Below are 7,963 nucleotides of genomic sequence, written 5' to 3'. Positions count from 1 at the left end.
TGTTTGTGGTCTTGGGACACAATCTTGCCATCCACCCTTTTGCCTTGGCACATGTGAGTTGGCACACAACCCACTACATGCCAAGTTGGACCTCCTTTCCATGGTCTTGCACGCACAATCCACGGACAACCGCCACGGCCTCTTGTAAGTCCAAGTTGGACCTTCTTTCCACGAGCTCTACCACCACCACGGCCTCTTGTAAGTCCAAGTTGGACCTCCTTTTCATCTTCACATGCACATGCAACCGTGTAGCGCACATTGACGTCCGAGTTCACCACCTTGTGTGGACGATAATGCGTAACCGAGTAGTTGTCGAGCCACATCTTCAATTCCAACAAGCTGTCGAACTTAGAACCTTTAGCAATCCGGTTCTTGTCGTCTACCAAATCACGGTGCGAGCTTGGCCTAACCCCAAGAGGTACACATTGGCCACCATCTACCACGGCTTCATCTGCGAGACTAACATCCTTGAACAATGTAGTCCGATGATCCCGACCAAATACCTTCTCGAAAGCTTCGGCCTCCTTCACCGTGAACCCCTCTGCATGAACTTGTTCATCGGGACCATCGTCATCCGAGTCCGATGCATATGCACGGGAAAAAGGGATGGAATGGTCCATTGTCTCTTGCAGATGATATTTGTCGAGATCACCCACATCGTTGTCATGGAGATCAACTTCATTGTCATCGTCCACATACTCATCATTGTCCTCTTGCAAAGATTTATCTTGGTTGTTTGTATACGGGCTCAATGTTGGCCTCACTTCTTGGGTCAAAAGAGGTTCAACAATTTCATCTCGCTTCAAGGGTGGGGGGCTACTAGCAACTAAAGGGGAGGGGTTCCGGTTCAAGTCCAAATGCAAACTTGAATCAACCTTCTTCGTTGCAAATAACTCAAGAGCCTTGTCTAGTGATTCGACCACCGTCTCCTTGTATGCAACCCAACGTTGCTCCGAGTTGACACGCATTGTCTTCCAACGGATGTGCATTCCAAAACCAACATTATGCCTTCCCTCCAACTCAATGATATCACTAGGGTCCATCCAATTCAAATCTTTCCTAACTTGTTGCAAGAGCTCCGCATAGCTAGGACTAGTATCAAACACCATGTCAAGCTCATCCAGGTCCGGTTCTTTATTGCCTTTCAAAAAGGCGTCTTTGTCCCCATGATGAACAAACACACATGTTCTTCCCATCCCTATAAGCATTCAAAGAACACAAGGTAACATTGCTTCCATGAGTACTAATCCAAGGATTAACACGGAATACAAACCCTAATATATATATGAAACAACAACCCTAACCCTAACCATAACCCTAACCCTAACCATAACCATAACCCTAACCATGACCCTAGCCCTAAACCTAACCCTAGCACCAACATAAGAACACCCATAAGAATAACCCTAGCATACTAACAAAGCCCAATCATAGAAATTGGCAAACAAAAATCTCACATCTCCATGCAAATCTCTAGATCCAAACAAAACTAGGGTTTCCCCAAACTAGCAACAAATGAGCAATGGGAGAACTTTACTTGGATCAAAACAAGGGGATCGGAGAATATTACCTTGAGGGAGGGTTTGACTTCGAAATCCACGGAAAAATTCTTCAAATTTGCAAGATTTGGAAGAAGATTTGAGAGGGGGAGAGAGTGGGAGAGGGGGCAAAGCTCGGGGAGAGAGTGAGAGAGTGTGTGGTGTGGGGGGGGGGGGTGGGGGAGGGGGGCCCAGCCAAATGGCTGGATAAGTCATAGTGCAGCGCCTAGCCGCTAGGCGCTGCACATTACATGTGTAGCGCCTAGCTCGTAGGCGCTGCACATTACATGTGTGGCGCCTAGCCCGGAGGCGCTGCACTGCTGGGTGCGGGCCCAGGGGCTGCCACGGTGGACAGGAGTGCAACGCCGCCGAGCTAGGCGCTGCACAGTAGGATGTGGCGCCGGCGTGGCGGGCGCTACACAAAAAGGTCAGGGGAGTGAAATAGTTTCGCACACAGTTCATTCTGTGAAATGATTTCGTCCCGAGGTCAAAATTGTCAAATTTGCCTACCGGCGACGATGGGCTCGCCGACAGGGGGTTGCGTCCTCCACGCGGTTCCGGCGACGGGCTTGTCCTCCATCGCCCGCCTCCTACGTCTACCTGCCAGCATCGCCCTGCTCCCGGGCCTCCTGCCCATGACCGCAACACACGGAGCTGTGTCAGGATGGTAATTTTTGGTCCATGGGTATGGGTACCGGCGGATACCGTACCTGCATGGGCAGGGTATGGCCATAATTTTATACCGATGGGCAATACCCATACTCTACCCGAGTTATGGGTATGTCACATGTATAACCTTGTATCCATGGATATACCCATACCCTACCTGTTTACACTGACACGTGTACCTTACCCGTGAAGTGTGTCGTGAGATTCTGAACCTATGTTAAAGTTGTTACCAATCGTCAATTTGAATTGAGATAATTGTTATGTACTCATCTATCTGTTACTGAGTTAAGATTTTTTATATCAAATGTGATATTGATGAATGTGAAATTGTGAATAACTTGTGTACTATTTGATCTACCCGTTGGGTATCCAATGGGTATGGGTACCCGCCGGGTATGGGTACGGGTAAAGTTTCATACCCATGGGTACCGGTATGGGTAGAATTTTGTATCCATTGACTACGCGGGTATGGGTATGGTATTGCTCTACCCGCCTCATACCCTACCCATTGCCATCCTTAGAGTTGTGACGGTGGCCCATCGCTCCTCTCCTTGGCAACCCCTCTCCTTACCCATCGGATCCACAAGGAAGGCGCATGGCGGTGACCGGATCACGCGGGCGGAAATAACCACCAATCATCATAGCGCAAACCCTGGTGGCGAGGATAAGTGCAGGGTGGCGTTGTTTCAGATGATGTCGGCATGGCAGGCGATAGGGAGGACTATCGAGAGGCGGATCGGCAAATGACTACGTATACATTCCCTTTAAACATTGGAGATTTGACAAGATAAGAAAAGACATGTAGATATTTTTTGTATTAGGAAAATTGTGATTGTGATTCAATTGTACAGATAATCATAGAAAATAAATGACGTAGTGCACCAGATTAACGACATGGCATTGAGGACTATTTGATTTTATTTTGGAAGGTTATTAAGAAAGATCTTTGGTTTGCTTTTTAGGAAGGTGATCTCACATGTATGGGCGATTTTTAAATTCTGAATTACCTAATATTGTTGTACCCTTATTTATGAGTAGAGACTTTAGGAGTAGAGATAAACAAAGTGTGCTGACAAATATGACAATACATCTTCTTTACTTCATGAAATTTGTTGGTGTACTTAACCATATATGTGCGTTTTTTACATGCATTAATATATTATATGGAATAATAAAATCGTTCTTATTTTCTCTAGTAGTATCACATTGTTCTATGACCACGTGATATTTCAAAATCGCGACATTTAGTGGCATAGATTATGTTAATTAGGAAGACTTAGTTTTTTTTACTCGAACGCTCTCAATAAGGTACGAATATATCGGAAATTTACTTTGGCTCCTAGGTGTATATGCACCCGTTTTCTAAATATACATTTTAACTTTTTTAAAATTTTTGAGAAAAAAATCCCGCGTGTAAATCCGGACATTATATGTGCTTGCACCAAGTTTCGATGAAAAAGGACATTTTTGTGGCTTGTGTAAAAAGACAATTTTTTATGCTTGATTACAGCTATTCACGAGGCATTTTTTAATCTTTTTAACATGCACAAAAAATGTCCTAGGAATTTATATCATTAATTCGTACTTCACATTTCTGGTGTTTCCAGTTTTTCCTAACATACAAAATATTAGTTGCGTCCGTAATACTCAAGTCCTACCAACATATAGCGTTTTATTCTCACTAGTCAATGTGTTCAATTCACGTTAATTAAAAAGTATATTAAGTGCATGCAGATATTAAGTAGGATATCATTTGCGTGTTATTATGTGATTAGCATTATATTTAGCATTAAATTAACTGCACGCTAAACGTGTTGAGCGCTCGACATTGAAGTAGTCTAGGTCGTTGGATTAACATGATTTGATGGCCGAGATTAATTGGATCTGCCCCTTTGGGTCTTTTTATATTGGTATATAGATATAGATATAGATAGATATAAACTACTACTATTTTTGGAACGATATGGATAACCATATCTTCATCCGATCAATATATTCTAAACAATAAACATGTTAGATCTAGAGTCCTTCTCGTCTCCATCTATATATATGAACCATATGCATGTATTAGATTCTTGATCTGAAGATATATATTCTACCATCGACCATCTGTATTGCATACATGGCCGCATACATGAAGCCCGTCCACGCCCCAGTCCTCCTGCTTCTTCTCGTATGCCTTGCTATCCATTCACAATGTAAGTGGGAGATATGTGGCCAGATTATTGATAACCCTGTGTTTGTTGGTGGTACATAAGACTAAGAGTCCAATCTTGAATCTCTAGCGGAGCGATCTTGTCTACTTTTCTTGTTTATACCTACGAATTATGAGTGTGCTTATTATAATTTCATATAGGTGGAAGCACGGAAGACATGGACAACGTGAGGATAAGCCTGCCGCACGGATTATGTGCGTACAAACCTTGCAAAGATGGCTACTGCAACTGTTGTTACCTGACGGAGGACTGCTATCTGACAATGGATGACTGCAAAAAGAAATGCAGTGGTCCTCATTCGCGCATCACGGCGGGGGTGCCTACCCCCTCCATTTCCGCCCGCCCATCAGATTGAAATATTTTTATTTGCGACAGCATCTGTTGATGTAGAAATTGTAATAGAAACTTATTTCTTAATTTCTACAATAATTATTACCTTTCCTGCATTGTGTATCCCTAAGAGGGAGGCGGACAAATTAAACGAAAAACCGATTTGCCGAATCGGAAGTACCTGAACCTAACCCGGATAGACCAAAACAAAAAAAATCTGATCCCCAATCCGGTCATCAATCCTAAAGAACTAAAATTAGTTCGGGGATCGGTTTTCCAACCTCGGTTAAACCAAAAAGCAAAAAAAAAAAAAGACATAATCCTACCCTATTCCCGATCCTACCCCCAATGGCCTAGTCGGCCCAGCCGCACCCTCTCACCTCCCTTGCTTAATCCCCTGCGGCCTACTCTACAAGTTCCCCACCATATTTGAACCACCATGTCCAGTCAGCAAGCCACGTCAGCAAAGTATTCAAAATTTTCAGAAAAAATTGGAAAATATCTGTCAAACTAAAAAAATCCAGAAAATAAAAATTCTCTAAAATAAAAAACTTAATGTTTCAGGAAATTTTGAAAATTAAAAAAATCGAAAAATATGTAATATAAAAAAGTATAAACCCAATGAAATAAAGGAAACTAAAAAAAATAATTTTATAATATTCTGCTACATTTTTGGACAAATTTTGTCAAAATAAATAAATTTCCTAGAAAGTATAAAAATAGGGTAGAATCAAGAAATTTTTGAAAATTCTGGGAAAGTTCTAAAAAATCCATTTTACTTATTTATTTTAGTCTACAGATTTTTTGTTTTACAAAATTATTTAAAGAAATACAACTTACTTACTTACTTAATTTTTTTTTCTTGAAATTTTGAATTAATTGCTGACGTGGCTTGCTGCCTGGATGGTCAACGGATCAAAACCAAGGTATTGGAGGGGAGGGTTGAATCCTGGCCGGTTTTAAGAGTTTGAGGTTGATTCTTAGATGGTATTACAATTGAAGGTTGTAGATTAGACTAGGGCAAAAGTTAAGGGTTAAAATATGCACTTCTCTCAGGACGCGGATTTGATGAACATGGATGCGCACGCACCCTTTATGAATAGTAAATTCGAGAAAATGCTAGAAAAAATTAAAAAAATCTGAATTTATTTTTGGAATATACGTAGTCAACCGGTATACTCTCCTATGAAGTTTCACGAAGAAATCACATCCGTGGTAATCTGGGCAAAAATGACAAAATCGAAGCTAATCGAACCTATATTAAAAAACACTGTTTAATGAATAGTATGGTCGCATTTGTATTTTCTTCAGTAAGAATATTATGGGTGTCAATACATCATGAAACTTCACACGTGAGTAGAATGATCAACTAAGTTTCATACCGTGAAATTTCAGATTTTTTTAATTTTTTCTAGTATTTTTTATGAATTTACTATTCACGTGGGTGCGCGCGCACCCTTGTTCACCTTTGTATTTTCGCTTCTCAAATTATATAATTAATGTACTTGCATGCCAATTCCTCAATTCATGGGTGAAACTACAGAAAAAATGCAATACGAATGCTTCTTCGACAAGGGGGCTGACATTATTGCGCAAACGACTAGTGATATTTTTGGGCGACGGCATGGTTGTAATCCGGTTTCGAGGAGAGTGGCGACGTAGTGGAGTAGTGCTGAAGACATATACCCATGCCTTTCTGCTATAGTGTGGTTGATGTTGTAGGTCTATGTTGGACGCGGAGGAATTGATCCCGAGCTCATATGCTCCCGCATGAATAGTAAAATCGAAAAAATATCAAAAAAATTTCAAAAAATTCCAATTTTTTTGGGAGAAACATTGACAAACGTTCTAAGTGCCTGCAAAAATTCGTCGTGAAATCACATTCCTAGAAGGCATGGCAAAAAAAAAACAAAAACAGTACTCTGAAAAAGCTACTTTCAAAAGCATTTTGAAGCACTGAATTTGTTTTTTTGCCACGCCTTACAGGAATGTGATTTCATGATGAATTTTTGCAGGCACTTAGAACTTTTGTCAATGTTTCTCTAAATTTTTTTTGGAACTTTTTGAATTTTTTTTGATTTTACTGTTCATGCGGGAGCATATGAGCTCGGGGTCAAACGATGACTTTCGTCTATCTATGTTGTCCTATACTTTCATATTAGAACTCTCCCTCTGTAAAGAAATATAAAAGCGTTTAGAACACTAGCTAATCGCTGGAGTAGTTTCTAGCTGTGGTTGCCTTGTAGCTTCGCACTAGTCTTCGCTTTAAATTGCTGTGGCAGTACTGCCATAGGTTCATCTTTCTCAGCCGCACATTTTATAGGTGTGTGTGTACTGCAATACTCTCAACTACTGAACTGCACCGTTGAGAACACTTGGCACTAATCTTTTAAGATGAACCGTCATCAACAATATCAACTGTTTCCGCAGCTTTTAAGCTCGCGCCTGATGCTGCAGACTCCTCAGATCCATGCGATGAACTGAAGCAATTTGCTGATTCCAAGTTAACTTATGAACACACTATTTTGAACTCCATTACACTGGAAACCAATTTGACCGGGTTCTCGCACACAATGTTTACTTACAATTTTAATTACAATGTTTCCATATTCTCGCATACTTAATCTTAACTTGGCATCTGCGTGATCTTTACAAATCACTTCACTCAGCTTTACATACAAAAGAATTTAACAAGAACAGGAGCAAACGGTGAACAATGAAGACTTACATGAATAACAATAATGAAGGTGGTGAGTGTGCCATCTTCAGTGTGCCATCTTCACACACACGGGTTGGACAAGGACGGTGGATAGCCAAAGTACCAGAGAGCATGCTCACCATGGAAGAATTGCCTCTTGCTCCTACAAACCTTGGTGAGTTGAGAAGTCCTGACCTCGAGCGAGAAATAATCTACTTCCCAACCGGTCCTCCAATACGGCTCCGAGGAGCCTTGATCGATGTCGAACTGATCTTCTGTAGTGGCTCCTAGGAATAAGAATCCCTCGGCCGGGCCTGCGGCGAAATAGTCGTACCCGTCGGGCAACGGTATAACATTCTCCAGCCGCCATTCCTTGAAATATTCACTGTTCGTTTGCTGGCGGGTGTGATAGAGTTGAAACGAGCCATTACGGGTGTGATCACCGACGAGAGAAAACATCTCAATGGTTCCATCTCTATCCATTATGATGCCAGGTCGACTTCCGGTCCGGC

At 41.6% G+C, this 7,963-nt stretch overlaps 1 long non-coding RNA gene across 1 annotated transcript; it reads left to right on the top strand.

Moving 5' to 3' along the window:
• The first annotated feature begins 3,068 nt into the window (after positions 1–3,068).
• Positions 3,069–4,869, top strand: LOC109732983 (uncharacterized). The gene is made up of 2 exons (XR_012186807.1): positions 3,069–4,405; positions 4,564–4,869. It is a non-coding gene; the product is annotated as an uncharacterized lncRNA (long non-coding RNA).
• The last annotated feature ends 3,094 nt before the right edge of the window (positions 4,870–7,963 follow it).

The sequence above is a fragment of the Aegilops tauschii genome, chromosome 6 (genome assembly GCF_002575655.3).
Source record: "Aegilops tauschii subsp. strangulata cultivar AL8/78 chromosome 6, Aet v6.0, whole genome shotgun sequence".
Taxonomy (NCBI): domain Eukaryota; kingdom Viridiplantae; phylum Streptophyta; class Magnoliopsida; order Poales; family Poaceae; genus Aegilops; species Aegilops tauschii.
The sequence above is the reverse complement of the archived record's forward strand: the minus strand, read 5'-3'. Positions and strand labels throughout refer to the sequence as shown.